The sequence below is a fragment of the Rhipicephalus microplus genome, chromosome 6 (assembly GCF_043290135.1).
Source record: "Rhipicephalus microplus isolate Deutch F79 chromosome 6, USDA_Rmic, whole genome shotgun sequence".
Taxonomy (NCBI): Eukaryota; Metazoa; Arthropoda; class Arachnida; order Ixodida; family Ixodidae; genus Rhipicephalus; species Rhipicephalus microplus.
The window spans coordinates 120,292,137-120,310,662 of NC_134705.1; the positions used below are offsets into that span (position 1 = coordinate 120,292,137).

An 18,526-nucleotide genomic window follows, 5' to 3' on the forward strand; every position below is an offset into this window, starting at 1 on the left:
TGGCGCATAACCCAACATCAGTAAAACCTTTGCCTAACTACAAGTCCGGACATTCAAAATTAGTGAAAAGGGCATCACCACGTCTAGCCTCGGGGCTGCGATCCTGAAGTCGTGCAGGCACCAGGCGGAACAAAGCTTCGTAGCCGGCTTTCCGACGCCCGTTATCACTTTTGTTTGCGAAGGTCTGATACGTCAGATCAAGAAGGGTGTTAAAAGTGTTAAAAAACAAGAGAGGTCAAAGCAATTGTCAGCCACCGCCCTTGTTTGGCGCATAACCCAAGATCAGTAAAACCTTTGCCTAACTACAAGTCCGGACATTCAACATTAGTGAAAAGGGCATCACCACGTCTAGCCTCGGGGCTGCGATCTTGAAGTCGTGCAGGCACCGGGTGGAACAAAGCTTCTACGAACAGGCGTATCTGCTTCAGGTAGCCGGCTTCCCGACGCCCGTTATCACTTTTCTTTGCGAAGGTCCGATACGTCAGATCAAGAAGGGTGTTAAAAGTGTTAAAAAACAAGAGAGGTCAAAGCAATTGTCAGCCACCGCCCTTGTTTGGCGCATAACCCAAGATCGGTAAAACCTTTGCCTAACTACGAGTCCGGTCATTCAAATTTAGTGAAAAGGGCACCACCACGTCTAGCCTCGGGGCTGCGATCCTGAAGTCGTGCAGGCACCGGGCGGAACAAAGCTTCTACGAATAGGTGTGTCGCCTTCAGGTAGCCGGCTTCCCGACGCCTGTTATCACTTTTGTTTGCGAAGGTCTGATACTTCAGATCAAAAAGGGTGTTGAAAGTGTTAAAAAAACAAGAGAGGTCAAAGCAATTGTCAGCCACCACCCTTGTTTGGCGCATAACCCAAGATCAGTAAAACCTTTGCCTAACTACAAGTCTGGTCATTCAAAATTAGTGAAGAAGGCCATCTCCACGTCTAGCCTCAGGGCTGCGATCCTGAAGTCGTGTAGGCACCGGGCGGAACAAAGCTTCTACGAACAGGTGTGTCGCCTTCAGGTAGCCGGCTTCCTGACGCCTGTTATCACTTCTTTTTGCGAAGGTCTGATACGTCGGATCAAGAAGGATGTTAAAAGTGTTAAAAAACAAGAGAGGTCAAAGCAATTGTCAGCCACCGCCCTTGTTAGGCGCATAACCCAAGATCAGTAAAACGTTTGCCTAACTACAAGTCCAGACATTCAACATCAGTGAAGAAGGGCATCACCACGTCTAGCCTCGGGGCGGTGATCCTGAAGTCGTGTAGGCACCGGGCGGAACAAAGCTTCTACGAACAGGTGTTTCGCCTTCAGGTAGCCGGCTTCCCAACGCCCGTTACCACTTTTGTTTGCGATGGTCTGATACGTCAGATCAACAAGGGTGTTAAAGGTGTTAAAAAACAAGAGAGGTCAAAGCAATCGTCAGCCACCGCCCTTGTTTGGCGCATAACCCAAGATCAGTAAAACCTTTGCCTAACTACAAGTCCGGACATTCAACATTAGTGAAAAGGGCATCACCACGTCTAGCCTCGGGGCTGCGATCTTGAAGTCGTGCAGGCACCGGGTGGAACAAAGCTTCTACGAACAGGCGTATCTGCTTCAGGTAGCCGGCTTCCCGACGCCCGTTATCACTTTTCTTTGCGAAGGTCCGATACGTCAGATCAAGAAGGGTGTTAAAAGTGTTAAAAAACAAGAGAGGTCAAAGCAATTGTCAGCCACCGCCCTTGTTTGGCGCATAACCCAAGATCGGTAAAACCTTTGCCTAACTACGAGTCCGGTCATTCAAATTTAGTGAAAAGGGCACCACCACGTCTAGCCTCGGGGCTGCGATCCTGAAGTCGTGCAGGCACCGGGCGGAACAAAGCTTCTACGAACAGGTGTGTCGCCTTCAGGTAGCCAGCTTCCCGACGCCCGTTATCACATTTGTTTGCGAAGGTCTGATACGTCAGATCAAGAAGGGTGTTAAAAGTGTTAAAAAACAAGAGAGGTCAAAGCAATTGTCAGCCACCGCCCTTGTTTGGCGCATAACCCAAGATCAGTAAAACGTTTGCCTAACTACAAGTCCGGACATTCAACATTAGTGAAGAAGGGCATCACCACGTCTAGCCTCGGGGCTGCGATCCTGAAGTCGTGTAGGCACCGGGCGGAACAAAGCTTATACGAACAGGTGTGTCGCCTTCAGGTAGCCAGCTTCCCGACGCCCGTTATCACATTTGTTTGCGAAGGTCTGATACGTCAGATCAAGAAGGGTGTTAAAAGTGTTAAAAAACAAGAGAGGTCAAAGCAATTGTCAGCCACCGCCCTTGTTTGGCGCATAACCCAAGATCAGTAAAACGTTTGCCTAACTACAAGTCCGGACATTCAACATTAGTGAAGAAGGGCATCACCACGTCTAGCCTCGGGGCTGCGATCCTGAAGTCGTGTAGGCACCGGGCGGAACAAAGCTTATACGAACAGGTGTGTCGCCTTCAGGTAGCCGGCTTCCCGACGCCCGTTATCACATTTGTTTGCGAAGGTCTGATACGTCAGATCAAGAAGGGTGTTAAAAGTGTTAAAAAACAAGAGAGGTCAAAGCAATTGTCAGCCACCGCCATTGTTTGGCGCATAACCCAAGATCTGTAAAACCTTTGCCTAACTACAAGTCCGGTCATTCAAAATTAGTGAAAAAGGGCATCACCACGTCTAGCTTCAGGGCTGCGATCCTGAAGTCGTGTAGGCACCGTGCAGAACAAAGCTTCTACGAACAGCTGTGTCGCCTTCAGGTAACCGGCTTCCCGACGCCCGTTACCACTTTTGTTTGCGATGGTCTGATACGTCAGATCAACAAGGGTGTTAAAGGTGTTAAAAAACAAGAGAGGTCAAAGCAATCGTCAGCCACCGCCCTTGTTTGGCGCATAACCCAAGATCACTAAAACCTTTGCCTAACTACAAGTCCGGACATTCAACATTAGTGAAGAAGGGCATCACCACGTCTAGCCTCGGGGCTGCGATCCTGAAGTCGTGTAGGCACCGGGCGGAACAAAGCTTCTACGAACAGGTGTGTCGCCTTCAGGTAGCCGGCTTCCCGACGCCCCTTATCACTTTTGTTTGCGAAGGTCTGATACGTCAGATCAAGAAGGGTGTTAAAAGTGTTAAAAAACAAGAGAGGTCAAAGCAATTGTCAGCCACCGCCCTTGTTTGGCGCATAACCCAAGATCAGTAAAACCTTTGCCTAACTACAAGTCCGGTCATTCAAAATTAGTGAAAAGGCCATCACCACGTCTAGCCTCGGGACTGCGATCCTGAAGTCGTGTAGGCACCAGGCGGAACAAAGCTTCTACGAACAGGTGTGTCGCCTTCAGGTAGCCGGCTTCCCTACGCCCGTTATCACTTTTGTTTGCGAAGGTCTGATACGCCAGATAAAGAAGGGTGTTAAAAGTGTTAAAAAACAAGAGAGGTCAAAGCAATTGTCAGCCACCACCCTTGTTTGGCGCATAACCCAAGATCAGTAAAACCTTTGCCTAACTACAAGTCTGGACATTCAGAATTAAAGAAAAGGGCATCACCACGTCAAACCTCGGGGCTGTGATCCTGAAGTCGAGTAGGCACCAGGCGGAACAACGCTTCTACGAACAGGTGTGTCGCCTTCAGGTAGCCGGCTTCCCTACGCCCGTTATCACTTTTGTTTGCGAAGGTCTGATACGTCAGATCAAGAAGGGTGTTAAAAGTGTTAAAAAACAAGAGAGGTCAAAGCAATTGTCAGTAACCACCCTTGTTTGGCGCATAACCCAAGATCAGTAAAACTTTTGCCTAACTACAAGTCCGGTCATTCAAAATTAGTGAAAAGGGAATCACCACGTCTAGCCTCGGGGCCGCGATCCTGAAGTTGTGAAGGCACCGGGTGGAACAAATCTTCTAAGAACAGGTGTGTCGCCTTCAGGTAGCCGGCTTCCCGACGCCTGTTATCACTTTTGTTTGCGAAGGTCTGATACGTCAAATCAAGAAGGGTGTTAAAAGTGTTAAAAAATAAGAGAGGTCAAAGCAATTGTCAGCCACCACTCTTGTTTGGCGCATAACCCAACATCAGTAAAACCTTTGCCTAACTACAAGTCCGGACATTCAAAATTAGTGAAAAGGGCATCACCACGTCTAGCCTCGGGGCTGCGATCCTGAAGTCGTGCAGGCACCAGGCGGAACAAAGCTTCGTAGCCGGCTTTCCGACGCCCGTTATCACTTTTGTTTGCGAAGGTCTGATACGTCAGATCAAGAAGGGTGTTAAAAGTGTTAAAAAATAAGAGAGGTCAAAGCAATTGTCAGCCACCGCCCTTGTTTGGCGCATAACCCAAGATCAGTAAAACGTTTGCCTAACTACAAGTCCGGACATTCAACATTAGTGAAGAAGGGCATCACCACGTCTAGCCTCGGGGCTGCGATCTTGAAGTCGTGCAGGCACCGAGCGGAACAAAGCTTCTACGAACAGGTGTTTCGCCTTCAGGTAGCCGGCTTCCCAACGCCCGTTACCACTTTTGTTTGCGATGGTCTGATACGTCAGATCAACAAGGGTGTTAAAGGTGTTAAAAAACAAGAGAGGTCAAAGCAATCGTCAGCCACCGCCCTTGTTTGGCGCATAACCCAAGATCACTAAAACCTTTGCCTAACTACAAGTCCGGACATTCAACATTAGTGAAGAAGGGCATCACCACGTCTAGCCTCGGGGCTGCGATCCTGAAGTCGTGTAGGCACCGGGCGGAACAAAGCTTATACGAACAGGTGTTTCGCCTTCAGGTAGCCGGCTTCCCGACGCCCGTTATCACTTTTGTTTGCGATGGTCTGATACGTCAGATCAACAAGGGTGTTAAAAGTGTTAAAAAACAAGAGAGGTCAAAGCAATCGTCAGCCACCGCCCTTGTTTGGCGCATAACCCAAGATCAGTAAAACCTTTGCCTAACTACAAGTCCGGACATTCAACATTAGTGAAGAAGGGCATCACCACGTCTAACCTCGGGACTGCAAACCTGAAGTCGTGTAGGCACCGTGCGGAACAAAGCTTCTACGAACAGGTGTGTCGCCTTCAGGTAGCCGGCTTCCCGACGCCCGTTATCACTTTTGTTTGCGAAGGTCTGACATGTCAGATCAAGAAGGGTGTTAAAAGTGTTAAAAAACAAGAGAGGTCAAAAGCAATTGTCAGCCACCGCCATTGTTTGGCGCATAACCCAAGAACAGTAAAACCTTTCCCTAACTACGAGTCCGGTTATTCAAAATTAGTGAAAAGGGCATCACCACGTCTAGCCTCGGGGCTGCGATACTGAAGTCGTGTAGGCACCGGGCGGAACAAAGCTTCTACGAACAGGTGTGTCGCCTTCAAGTAGCCGGCTTCCCTACGCCCGTTATCACTTTTGTTTGCGAAGGTCTGATACGTCAGATCAAGAAGGGTGTTAAAAGTGTTAAAAAACAAGAGAGGTCAAAGCAATTGTCAGCGACCACCCTTGTTTGGCGCATAGCCCAAGATCAGAAAAAACCTTTGCCTAACTACAAGTCTGGTCATTCAAAATTAGTGAAGAAGGCCATCACCACGTCTAGCCTCGGGGCTGCGATCCTGAAGTCGTGTACGCACCGGGCGGAACAAAGCTTCTACGAACAGGTGTTTGGCCTTCAGGTAGCTGGCTTCCCGACGCCCGTTATCACTTTTGCTTGCGATGTTCTGATAGGTCAGATCAACAAGGGAGTTAAAAGTGTTAAAAAACAAGAGAGGTCAAAGCAATTGTCAGCCACCGCCCTTGTTTGGCGCATAACCCAAGATCAGTAAAACCTTTGCCTAACTACAAGTCCGGACATTCAACATTAGTGAAGAAGAGCATCACCACGCCTAGCCTCGGGGCTGCGATCCTGAAGTCGTGTAGGCACCGGGCGGAACAAAGCTTATACGAACAGGTGTGTCGCCTTCAGGTAGCCGGCTTCCCGACGCCCGTTATCACATTTGTTTGCGAAGGTCTGATACGTCAGATCAATAAGGGTGTTAAAAGTGTTAAAAAACAAGAGAGGTCAAACCAATTGTCAGCCACCGCCCTTGTTTTGCGCATAACCCAAGATGAGTAAAACCTTTGCCTAACTACAAGTCCGGTCCTTTAAAATTATTGAAGAAGGGCATCACCACGTCTAGCCTCGGGGCTGCGATCCTGACGTCGTGTAGTCACCGGGCGGAACAAAGCTTCTACGAACAGGTGTATCGCCTTCAGGTAGCCTGCTTCCCTACGCCCGTTATCACTTTTGTTTGCGAAGGTCTGATACGTCAGATCAAGAAGGGTGTTAAAAGTGTTAAAAAACAAGAGAGGTCAAAGCAATTGTCAGCCACCACCCTTGTTTGGCACATAACCCAAGATCAGAAAAACGTTTGCCTAACTACAAGTCCAGACATTCAACATCAGTGAAGAAGGGCATCACCACGTCTAGCCTCGGGGCGGTGATCCTGAAGTCGTGTAGGCACCGGGCGGAACAAAGCTTCTACGAACAGGTGTTTCGCCTTCAGGTAGCCGGCTTCCCGACGCCCGTTATCACTTTTGTTTGCGATGTTCTGATACGTCAGATCAACAAGGGTGTTAAAAGTGTTAAAAAACAAGAGAGGTCAAAGCAATTGTCAGCCACCGCCCTTGTTAGGCGCATAACCCAAGAACAGTAAAACATTTGCCTAACTACAAGTCCGGACATTCAACATTAGTGAAGAAGGGCATCACCACGTCTAGCCTCGGGGCTGCGATCCTGAAGTCGTGTAGGCACCGAGCGGAACAAAGCTTCTACGAACAGGTGTTTCGCCTTCAGGTAGCCGGCTTCCCGACGCCCGTTATCACATTTGTTTGCGAAGGTCTGATACGTCAGATCAATAAGGGTGTTAAAAGTGTTAAAAAACAAGAGAGGTCAAAGCAATTGTCAGCCACCGCCCTTGTTTTGCGCATAACCCAAGATGAGTAAAACCTTTGCCTAACTACAAGTCCGGTCCTTTAAAATTATTGAAGAAGGGCATCACCACGTCTAGCCTCGGGGCTGCGATCCTGACGTCGTGTAGTCACCGGGCGGAACAAAGCTTCTACGAACAGGTGTATCGCCTTCAGGTAGCCTGCTTCCCTACGCCCGTTATCACTTTTGTTTGCGAAGGTCTGATACGTCAGATCAAGAAGGGTGTTAAAAGTGTTAAAAAACAAGAGAGGTCAAAGCAATTGTCAGCCACCACCCTTGTTTGGCACATAACCCAAGATCAGAAAAAACCTTTGCCTAACTACAAGTCCGGTCATTCGAAATTAGTGAAGAAGGCCATCACCACGTCTAGCCTCGGGGCTGCGATCCTGAAGTCGTGTAGGCACCGGGCGGAACAAAGCTTCTACGAACAGGTGTTTCGCCTTCAGGTAGCCGGCTTCCCGACGCCCGTTATCACTTTTGTTTGCGATGTCTGATACGTCAGATCAACAAGGGTGTTAAAAGTGTTAAAAAACGAGAGGTCAAAGCAATTGTCAGCCACCGCCCTTGTTTGGCGCATAACCCAAGATCAGTAAAACCTTTGCCTAACAACAAGTCCGGTCATTCAAAATTAGTGAAGAAGGGCATCACCACCTCTAGCCTCGGGGCTGCGATACTGAAGTCGTGTAGGCACAAGGCGGAACAAAGCTTCTACGAACAGGTGTGTCGCCTTCAGGTAGCCGGCTTCCCGAAGCCCGTTATCACTTTTGTTTGCGAAGTTCTGATACCTCAGATCAAGAAGGGTGTTAAAAGCGTTAAAAAACAAGAAAGGTCAAAGCAATTGTCAGCCACCGCCCTTGTTTGGCGCATAACCCAAGATCAGTAAAACATTTGCCTAGCTACAATCCAGACAAAATGATGCAGACATGGATCATTTGTCCGGCTAATTCAAATTACAAATTCAAATGACAAATTCAAATGATTCAAATGACAAATGATCCAGACAAAATAGGAAGAAGACGCCTTTCGCCCTCGAGTCTTAAGTGATGGCATTTCTGTTTCCATGCATGGTAAACCGGAATCGCAGTCCTTATTCGGTGGCTTTCGGAGCAGTGCCTATGACATATGATTTGTGTATTTTGCGTGGGAGCTGTCTTTCCCAAAACACGCTGTCCTAATTGAGAATAAAGAAGAAGTGTGGCATTCCGTATGCTCGGCGGGTTTATTGTAGTCTTCAGAGCCATCAGGGACCCATGCACCCATCGCACTTGTTCACTTCTGACGTCAATACCTGACTAGGTGTTTTACATATGAAAAAAAAACACACCGAAGATCACGATCGTCCTTAAGGCAAACTCTGAGCGCTACTTGGTTTAGGAGCAACACCACTATGGTTTGAAGTTCTCGCTCTCCGTGGTTAGCAATGTAACAATCGTTACATACCGCCTGAGAAACTTTCAGCGCCCGAGTGCTACAAACACCATCCAGTGCAGTTCAGGCACCCCGAATCAAGTGAAATGCGGACAGCACATTTAAGACAAGCAAAGCCAGATGCAGTGCAAGTACCGTCCCTGCATGAGTGGGGCCCCGACTGAGAGATGGGCGTGCTTGATAGAGGAAGAAAGAAAGTGAAGTTAGAGGCTATTGGCCTATGAAATCTACGGACTTGGTGTTCTCTCTTTTTCGTCCTCGTTCGCTCTATCGGTTACATCGACGGCGACAACACCACCGGTGACACTGCTCAATGCAGAAATGACAGCTTAAGAGCTTCGCTCTGAAACAAATATGGAACATTCAGTTGTACCAAGTAGATGCGAGTGCATCCATGAAGCTGCAGCATTCCACGGCAGTGGTCATGGTGCTCTAGGTAAAGCAATCAATACTTGCTTGCGTACAACACTGCCAAATAGCACAAAAGGCAAGCACGTTGTCATTCGGCCCAAAGTAAAATATCTCCACACTATGGCAACGCTATGTCAGTAACAATATATATGAAAACTTTGAGAAAAAGACCAGAAGAGTGGAACGTCTGACAAGAGTGACTAAGCACACATATTTCAGCAAAGCTATGCTTACTACAGGAATTCTTTCTCGTTGAAATTTAATTTTAAAAAATACTCAAGCAATTGTCATAGCGGCAACAATGTTATAATTTGCTGGCACGTTCCTAGACATCCGTTTGCCTATGTGAGCATACATTTCTAACTAGAACACGTAATAGTGTTCTACAAACTAATGTGAATGAGACTTACGTGTAAAAGAAAGCATTACGTACAGATACAGAGGATTAGGCACAATATACAACCTCTTTTATAGTGAATTATGCCCTTTCTTTACCTGGTGGCTTCTTTTCTTACTTGAGGCAAATATCAAATAACATGAAGTGTGTAGGCATATTCCAGAAACAAAAAATGTCTCGAATAAAAAAAACTGGCAGTGCTACGGAATATTTATGTGCCTCTCACTTCTGACGAGATTCAAAGTGTAACATGAAGTGGGACAAGCGTCCACAAAATATACTTGCCGAACATGTGTAATGAATACGCCATAGGTATCTATTCGTTTTGTAACAATAATTTCTTGTAAAACAAACCGTTGATAGTATTGCTTTTCAATTGTTTTGGACAGTGATCTCACCCTCTGAGATATTGTACATTAGTATATGCTGCAACAATCATTAGTCAGATTTAGCTTCCGAGAAAATCAATGCATAAAGAAGGCGTACATTGGTGTAAGCATGACCACACTGTATGATAGTGTTTTTTTAAGCATAAGATTGTATTGCGTGCATTTAAAACATATTATTTATTTCAGGTATATTCCCAAACGAAAGAAACTTGAAAAAATTTGTGCCTTGCTCTTCTGGCTGCTGCTGCCTGAAGGCCACATCTCTAAATGATATCTTGAAGCTTGACATCCACAGATTTGAAGAGCACAGTCATAAGCATGAAGAGTACACCTGTACTTTTTCTGTATTTTGCTAGAGTCTGCCACAATTATGGTGAGTCGCTTGACTAGATGCTGTGTCCATAAAAATAATGAATGGATGAGAAATTTCAAAATAATTTGTTATAATATCAATGTTTCTTCACGTTTTTCTATTTAAAAGTACAGAGTCTATGCACCACGTATATCAGTACAGGAAAATTTCGCAGAAGTAAAATGATTTCAGGTGAATTGCGGAATCTATAGCTTGCCAACCTGAAGCACACTTAGGATGTTGAATTTTGTCGCTATGCGCGTAATACTTTGCATGTAATACATACAAGTGAGTCATCACCACTTTCATGAAAGATCTTCACAGGAACGCTTGCTATGAATATAGCACACGCAATCAGGGCAATATATTGTCACGTGCTTGCTCAAGAAAGACGTTGGCAGTTGTGCATGTGCCATGAAGGAATATGAAATGGACGAAAAAGAAGAACTCGCTTGTGCGTTATAATAAAAAGACGGCCCTGCTTCTGGTGTCTCAATCTCTGCGGCAAGACCTCTGTTTGACGTCGTGACACTGGTGGAGGTGCTGGGTAGGGGGAACGCAGAGGGCCCGAAGATCCTCATGCAGTATTTTCCTAATCATTTGTCGCAGGAAACTTTCGCATACGGTAGTGTTCTGAGCTGCAGCACTTACTGCCGTGTGGTTCGACAGGCGGTCAAAATGCCGGCAACGTTGTTGCATTGCGCACTCGATGACAGTCGCCTCTCTTATGAATCCATATACTGTTGTAGGTGGATTTCGTCCGATGCCCACAAACACTGGTTCCTTAGCACCCTGCATTAGGTGACGCACCTTCTTTGCCTCGGGCACGCCAGGGTCAGCTCGTCAAAACAGACGGATCATACCCTCTGGGTACATGGTGGCTGTTTTGTTGGGTTTTGCACGTGGGCCTCAACCAGTTGCTCTGTGCGGTACCGTCAGTCCGAGTTCAAAAATGTAGCGAAGATCTTTCGACGGAAATCTTACCAATATGGGAATGTAGCCCCGCTGTTCTCGTACCACGTGCGAGTGCTATTTTCCAGTGCGAAATATGTACGACCGAGTTTGTGCTGTTTGCTCCAGTGGTTAAAAACAGCGATCCGTTCGAACTGTTCGAGCCAGTCCTCGGCATCCTCGTACTCTTCCCCACGGAAAACTTCCGGAACGCGAAGATATTCAAGAGTCACATGCGAGGGAAGAGTGGTCTGCGATGGAAGGATAGCCATGGATGTCGTAGGAGCTGCCACGCTGGAAAGGGGAGGCAAAGGTGCGGAATCCGGACTTAGACCTAGCAGGCGCCTACTGAATCGGTGCACCGAAGTCGTGACGAGGGGCTGAGTCTCTGGACTAGGTGAACAGGCCCAAGCAAGACTGTCCTGCATCAGGTTGTAGGCTCCAGCACCTCCACTTTTTCTCTATTGCGGTGCCATTGACAATTTTCACACGTGAGGACGTCCCATTTTTTTGAGGTGAATAAAAGCAAATGGCATTCAATGAACTACGACAATGCCTGCAAACACCTCCAGTCCTTGCGCACTTCGACCAGGAAGCCCCTAGAGCACTTCACACTGACGCCAGCAATGTAGGTCTGGGTGCCATTTTGGTGCAGTGGCAAGAGGGCTGTGAAAGAGTAATTGCCTACGCCAGCAGAACTCTCTCTCGCAGGAAGGAGAACTACTCGACTACCGAGAAGGAGTGTCTCACCAAGGTGCGGGCGGTCATCAAATTTCGTTCATATTTGTATTGCCGCTCCTTCAAGGTTGTTATCGACCATCACTCATTGTGCTGACTCACCAACTTTAAAGATACATCTGACCGTTTCGCGCACTGGAGCCTAAGGCTTCAAGAATTCGACATGACCGTCATCTATAAATCTGGGAAGAGGCACACCGACGCTGACTGTCTCTCACGGTCGCCAGTGGAGACTATCGCTCATAATGATGAAAACATCGTGGCCTTCTTGAGAGTTGTCAACACGGCCACTATTGCACAAGAGCAGCGCAGTGACCTCGAGCTGTTACCACTCATTGAATATTTGAAAGGACGACGTAAAGACGTGCCACGGTTATTTGCTAGAAGACTGCCATCTTTTTGGTTGCGAAATGATGTTCTCTATAAGAAAAAAATCTCACCAACTGGCAACCGCACTTGCTGGTCGTGTCTGTCTCTCTTCGAAAAGAAATTAAGGAAGCGTACCATGATAAAGCAACTTCTGGTCGTCTAGGCTACACCCGAACATTGTGCCGACTACGATACAAGTACTACTGGCCAAAGTTACCTGCTGCTGTTAACCATCATGTGCGAACTTGCACCGACTGCCAAAGACGCAAGGCGCCTCCCAGCAAGCCAGCTGGTCTATATCATCAAGTATAAGCACCAGCGAAGCCGTTCACCCAGATTGGAATGGATTTCCTGGGTCCCTTTCCAACTTCCACAACAGGGAACAGATGGATTATTGTAGCCACCGATTACCTCTCCCATTATGCGGAGACTAAAGCTATGCAGCGCGGCACAGCAGCAGAAGCCGCTCAGTTCTTCATCAAAAACATCGTTTTCGGCATGGCGCTCCAACATCAGTGATCACAGACAGAGGATCTGCCTTAACCGCAGAGCTTTTGGAGTCGGTTCTCAGACTCAGCGGTACAGCTCACCGGAGAACAACTGCATATTGTCCGCAGACAAACGGACTGACAGAGCCTTTCAACAGGAGCCTCACAGACATGATCAGCATGTACGTTGACATGGAACATAAAAAACTGGGATCAGATATTGCCGTACGTGGCTTTTGCCTATAATACCGCTCGACAAGAAACCACTGGAATGACACCATTCAGTATGATCTGTGGTCGCGAAGTCACGGCAACGCTGGCATGTGTGTGATGACACCCATGTAAACGCCGAAGAATTCACTCAACGCGCCGAGGAAGCCACACAGCTCACGTGCGTGCGCATCTGTGATCAACAGCATCAAGATGCACAATGATATGACCCCCGACACAAGTTCATTAGCTACACACCAGGCGACAAGGCCTGGGTATGTATTGCGATACGTCGACGTGGACTCTATGAAAAATAACTAAGACGGTACCTTGGCCTATACAGCGTCACGCGACGCTTGAACGACGTATACTACGAAGTTGTTTCCGGAACTGACTGTAGTTCTAAGCGCGAAAAGCATTTAACCGAAGTCGTGCGCGTTGTGCGTATGAAACCGTATTTATCGAGTTAATTAGCTCCCGGTTACTGTGTTGACGTGACCACTTCACACACCTGGTAGGGTGCCTAAGTTACGCATCGGGACGATGCCTCTTTCGGAGGGAGGCAAATGTCGCGTGCTTGTCACAAATGTCACAAGAAAGACGATGGCAGTTGTGCATGTGCCATGAAGGACTATGAAATGAGCGAAAAACAAAAGAACTCGCTTGTGCGTTCTATTAAAAAGACCGACCCGCTTCCGGTGTCTCAATCTCTACGACAAGACCTCTCTTTTGACGTCGTGACAATATTAGGGTATATCAGAACACCATGTCATGTACAAAAATACCTTGTGGATCCGTTAATCTATATAAAACATTGTACTTGTATTTTGGCTTGCTTGTTTTCAATGTGGAGTTGCCATATTCAAGTAGATTTGGCGCGATGTCCTCAAAATTAAACAATGCCCAACACCCAGAGTTCACACGATTGGCCCTCCAAGCTCGGCTTGACGCCGCCTGTGTGGCACTATCCGGGTGGCGTGAGGTCTGTGCTGCACCTTCTCTGGACAAAATGAAGACTTACTCAACATCATCATCAAGCTCGGCATGCAAATGTTCTATATCAAAGTAAATGTAACCCAAACAAAATACAGTATAGTTTACGTTAGTAATACAGTGAGGCCAAAAAATATTTTAAGCACGAGTACTTTAATACATGTAATTACCACCTACTTCAGTTATACCTATTTGCAATATTAACTGTACAGGTATAAGGAATAAGTCAATAACTCTATTTTTGGAGGCTGTTGCAAGCTGCTCAAACTGGGAACCTGTACGCGACACTTCGATACAGACAGCCACGGATGAGGTAATTAAATGACGCAGCTCCACGACTTCAAGCTCAATCTCCGGCGTCAGCATACTTATGGTGCTACTGAAATGCAGACGTTGCCTTGCATTACTGCGCCTGGGAGTACGGGGGGTTACATTACAGAGACTAATGAATGTATACACATTTAAAGCTCACAGTATTTAAGATTTAATTGCAGGTACAAGAAACCATGATAACGAAGATGAAACTGGAAACTTCCAACATGGATGGACTCACAACGATGCCATCTCAAAAACCAGGAACAAGCTTTTTCTTATTTCAATATGAGTTTCTGAGCCACTCATGATCTACATGCGGAATGTACAAGTTGGGAAAATTTTTTTTGGTTCTGCGTAGCACTGCGTAATATATTACAAGTATCAAAAGTTTAAATAGATACAACTAAGAAGTATTTCAAATAATGTCTTTGCTGTTTGTGTTTTATACATGCTTATGATGTAAATTGTGTTCATGGCCTTCAGCACCACGGAGATTGCGTTTAGTCTAGAGTTTCAAGTTCCTACTTGGTTCTCCTGTAGTATTCAGCTTCTTTATATCAATCGTTTCATTCTTCTAGCTCATTCGATAGGGGCAAGTCAAAAAACCCCCAGTTACTGCTTGAAGCCGAAAGCTCCAGGGAACACATGTGGGAGAGGTCCATTTACTTCATGATATTTTGATTCTGAGAGCCGAAAATGCAAGGCTTTCACCTTCGGCGAATGCAACGGCAACCTAAACAGGTTTTCTTCGGAAAGACAGTGCCAACGCTGGTGCTTACGTAAGTGAATGCCTTCCCTATATTGGAGCATTTCTATCCAGCTATCTGGGAAAGCACGGCATTGAGGTGAATGTAGAAAAGCATTAAAAAGTATCCGTGTCAGGTATATTCGTAATAGGACCATCGTTCACATTAACACTCGCTCTCTATACTTAGGCCTCCTATTATATTGGGTGATAAATTTTAGAAAATATTCAGATTTACAACATTTCTAAGCAAACTATCAGTATAATAAAAAGTTACCAATTATCAAAACTTTCCAGTTCATTTCAGTAAACAATATTTATTACACAGCATGTACAAAACCAGAAACGAATATAAAATCAAAAGAACATGACAGCATTTAAATACAAGGAAGAAAGCAAAGCAGATCTGCAGTTATCAAACTGACGTATTAGGAGAGTATCGCACGTTTTCTGTCAAAGAATAAACAATAGTAGTAATGCTGCAAATCACAATATGCAATTTTTTAGTCACATATTTGTCAATACTAATATTCAGCGTGTAATCAAGTGCACGTAATGTGAAAATAATTGCTACTCAAAAATATGCCCGAGAATAGGTACGTCGATATTATACCTTGTTTTTACAAGATAAAAACTTTTTCTTCTCAAATTGGCATCAAGCCAATCAATATCAACCGACATTACACAACGCAAGCATTGATGAGTTCATTCGAACTAATATTGCACGTTGGTTTTGTTGTCGTTCATCATAACTGCCAATGGCATAAAGCATCCAGGACAGGAAAAAAGAGTGACGCGTGAACAATCGCATATAACGCAAAAAAGACAGACTAATGTTTTATGCGCTTTAGTGAGATAAAATGCCTGGCATCTTGCTAAATCGAGGGCTAAGAAAAATGTTGCTTAAGATTTCGTATAGCATACTACGATTTTTTTTGCGCAGGTGGTGTTCCAGAGAAACCAGTCTGTAGCTTGGCTGTCGAAAAAGGAAAAGGGATTTGGGGCATTTTTGCATGGTCATATAATGCTACACAGGGCCAATGTCAAGTGTTCTTGTACAGCGGGTTTGGTGGAAACTCGAACAAATTCAAAAGCTGTTATCAGTGCATGAACAGATGTAGTGGTGAGTTTCTTCTTGTTCAAACATGCAAAAATATTGCCCTTTATCAACACTCCAATAGCTTCTCTGACTTGTAAATCATTTCTAAGGCTAGAAACCGATTGACCAACCGCTCAGTACTCGCGCTGTGTGCCTTGATGGATGCATAGCTTCTCTAAGCTCTAGAGACTCGTAACACTAACCAAGAGCGCAAGATAAGTGCTGCCATCTGGCTTTTGGATGTAAAGAAGCTGTGGACCATTATCTAATAACCTGATCTTAGCACCTGCACAGTTATGTTCACATATATGATACCAGGGGTCGAAAAAGTAATCATTCCTAGTTGAACCCCTTCATGAAGCGTGTGCAGGATCGTGTACATGTAATTCAAAGATGCGTCACACGCCGCATGTTTGTTCAAATGGCCTGAAACTCGGCTTTAGCATTCCTGCAGGCTTTCTGAGTGAACAGCTATTGTTCAATTAATTTCATTGCGCTCCATAGTGCTGCGTAAGACCACTTTGCTGGAAACACTACCCGTGTTCGACGATTCTTCGGTGTGCTGCATTCCAGGACCGACATGAAAAGTTTATTTCTTGTCCGCTCGGTATGAATACAACCGGAAAGGAAACTGTGCAAATGATTCACGCCAAACTTTCAATTATTTTCATGCAAGAAGTAAAACTGGCTTGTGGCAGAATAATTAGGTAGTTAGAGACAGACTTGTTAACATATTTTTGACTGAAAATCACACAAAACATCACATTCTTTCATTTTCTTTCTTGGAACAAAATTATGAGTGCTTCGAAACACTATCTTGCGAATTTGGAGTTTTTCTGACGGCGCATACTAAATTGATAAAGGGAGCAAGCATTCAGAAAAAAAATTATGGCGGGCTAGGTGCTTGATAATGATGAAGGAGCTGTGCTCCACGACTGCTGAGAGACCGGGCAAAAGATGAAACAGTGTGCTGCCCTTGTGTAACCGTCCACACGCAATGCGTTGTTCTATGAGCCATTCACAACCAAGATTTATAGTTGCTCATCGAAGGACACTAAAGGTGACACAATGATGACAACGGGAGATATGGTAGCTTCATATTGTCTTTGTACTTATCAGCTACATGAAGTGCACATGCAAGCTCACACCGTCTTATTGGATGAATACAATGCGACATTAAAATGTACACCAAGCTATAATGCAGCAATAAAGGAGGAGTGCAGACACGCTTCGAAGCATTTAAGCAACGAAAGCCACTCCACATCTAGAATTTTTGTCTTGGTGGTATGTATTAGCCCTGCTCAAGCATTTATATATTCTGGAATGGTTCAAGCAGAACAATTCGAAATATTTTGGCTCAAAATGGGGCTATATTTCATTGATAAACACATTGCTTACCAAGATATATAGCTTCGCTACATGTGGCTCAGGTTTCTCTGCAGCTATCAAAAAGAGACACATATTTTCTATTGAGTCTTCTTCTTGAAAAAGGAAAAAAAGTTGATTGCGTTCTCTTTACTATATTTCCCGGACACGTTCTGAAATGATTCCTTGTGTTTTCCTTATTATTTCATATAATTCACACAACGCTAACTGAGAGCCGGTCAGTGGAATCAGACCGAATGTAAAGCGGTAGAACAATGCCCTCTATTACGAGTAAAACAATAAGACTGTTGAATTCATACAAAAATTTATTTTCATGTGGTATCATTGTGTAATATTATCAAAACTGATATATCGACCCAAAATATGAGCAGGCAGAAATATGTTTTTTGTAACCGTAACAGGAAGCCACGCTATCTGATGTGAGTGGGTTGCCTTCATTAAAACATTTTGGCTTTGGGCCATAGACGATGGAAATCAAGCTGCTTGCAATTCCTAAGACTTAGTTTTATTTACCGTGTTTGCTGCTCGACAACATATATTCAAAAAAATATCGAAATTCAATACTGTGCGCACACACCAGCAATTACTGAAGAGCCTAAAGCACACTTCTTTGAAACTTCAACTTTCTTGGGATGTAAGATCCTCCCCGCGATTACAAAGTGACGATGTTCGTGGTTAAGCCTGAATTTCATTCGTACCGTCATGGATTGAGGAATTGACTCATTAGGCGCATAACTTAAGCAGCAAATAGCAATATCAGCACCAACAAGAAAGAAAGCACTATAAATAATGGCTACAGCCTTACTTCATGTCATGCACAATTAGTGTACGCGTCAGGAACTTATCAAAACTTAGTACATCAAATTCTTGAGCTTTCACAACATTAGTGTGGCATAGGCCGAAGCTTCCGACTACCATCTGATTTTAAACTGACATCATTTCTGGAACATCATCTATACATTTAGGTGCCAATAATTATGATGTCATCTGTGGTTTTACGTTAAAAAGCCAAAATGCTATTATGAGAAACGCTGGTTTGGCTCTAAAAGATTCGACGAACTAGTGATTTCATTGATCGTAGACATCACTCAGTAAACAGGTCTCTGCCATTTCTCATCTACCCCGATTGAAACGCCTCGGTCGTGATCAAACCCAGAACGAAGGCTGTATCCACAGCCGTGCACCCTAGACACAGATCACCGTGGCGGGCTGTTCAAGGTCACCGACATATAATTCATTTCTTCCCCATTGAAAGAATTAATAAATTGAGCCAGAAGTCGCACCTCTGTTAGGAGTAGCGCAATACATTTGGTTCACGATATTCACAACAATTGAAGACGG

At 45.2% G+C, this 18,526-nt stretch overlaps 1 long non-coding RNA gene across 1 annotated transcript in view; it reads left to right on the forward strand.

Annotated features, from left to right (window-relative positions):
* Positions 1-18,526, forward strand: part of LOC119187287 (uncharacterized) — a 44,619-nt gene that overhangs the window by 25,387 nt on the left and 706 nt on the right. The window contains exons 4-6 of the long non-coding RNA XR_012884258.1: positions 9,726-9,912; positions 14,534-14,734; positions 15,644-15,823. This is a non-coding gene — a long non-coding RNA (uncharacterized LOC119187287). The remainder of the gene's footprint in view (positions 1-9,725; positions 9,913-14,533; positions 14,735-15,643; positions 15,824-18,526) is intronic.